This window comes from Hipposideros armiger, unplaced genomic scaffold (genome assembly GCF_001890085.2).
Source record: "Hipposideros armiger isolate ML-2016 unplaced genomic scaffold, ASM189008v1 scaffold_561, whole genome shotgun sequence".
Taxonomy (NCBI): domain Eukaryota; kingdom Metazoa; phylum Chordata; class Mammalia; order Chiroptera; family Hipposideridae; genus Hipposideros; species Hipposideros armiger.
In genome coordinates this window covers 1,193,352-1,194,506 of record NW_017731911.1, presented here as the reverse complement: position 1 = coordinate 1,194,506, position 1,155 = coordinate 1,193,352, and positions in this window count along the sequence as shown.

Below are 1,155 nucleotides of genomic sequence, written 5' to 3'. Positions count from 1 at the left end.
AAAAAAAAAAAAAAAAGCAAAACAAACACAAGAAGTCTTTTCGCTGGAAATTTTAAAGACTTCTCTAAAGTTACTCTCATATTAAAGAGGAAATTATAAACTACAAATAAGTCACATTGAGAGACTATGTTTCAGGGGTTGTGGGATACAATCCAAGTGGACTCAGGAAATTTATTATAGTAAAGAAGAGTTCAGAATAAATGAAAGAAGCATAAAAATCAAGAACCTAGAATGAAAGATTATCAAAATAAATCCAAAGAAAGCAGGGGGACGGTGTATAAAAATTAGTAGAATTTAATGAGGTAGACCACATATACACAAAAATAAACTTGATTAATAAAACAAAAACTTAATCTTTGAACAAACTATTACTATAGCTAAATCTAATTAAATTTCATAAATAAAATATTTGAACAAAAATTCTAAGGATGACATTTGAAATGAGAAAAAACCATAACTATGGATGAAATTTTAAAACATTTCAAGAAGCTACCAAAAATAAATTAATGTTAATGAAAAATTTAAATATGGAATTTTATTGGAAAATGCAAATTACTAAAATTTATACAAGAGGAGATAGAAAACAAGAATTGGCTAATAACAGCATAAATTCAAGCTGTTGTTAAAGTTCTTTTCCTTAAAAGAAAAAAAAAGGCTCAGGTGGTTTTGTTGGTGAATGACATTTAATTTTCAAGGATCTAGTCATTTCTATGATACATATATTCTTCCAGAGTATAGAAAACGAACGTCTACATGGCTAGATGCGAAGCTGGAAAGGGTAGCATGTGAGTCATTTGGGGGCTGTGGGAAGCAGATGCTAATTGGAGTTAGGCTTGCAGACAGTTTATTGGAGAATAACACCTGTGAAAAGAAAAAGTATAATCCAGATTGGCAGGGGAAACTGTTAGACCAGGATGCAATTCTGACCATGCCTTTGCCAGCTCAACGACAAGCTCCAGAGCAAAGATTGCCATTAAAAGAGTCCTGGGTTGGGCAAAAGTAGCTCAGTCATGGCACCTTCCTCAGTCTTGCTTAGTCATTACCTGGAAACATCCTGAGAAAAGTGTGACCTTGGCTCAATAGGCTAATCACACTAATAAGTTAAAGGCAAACATTCTACATATACTATTAGCAAATTGAATCCAATGGTGTTTT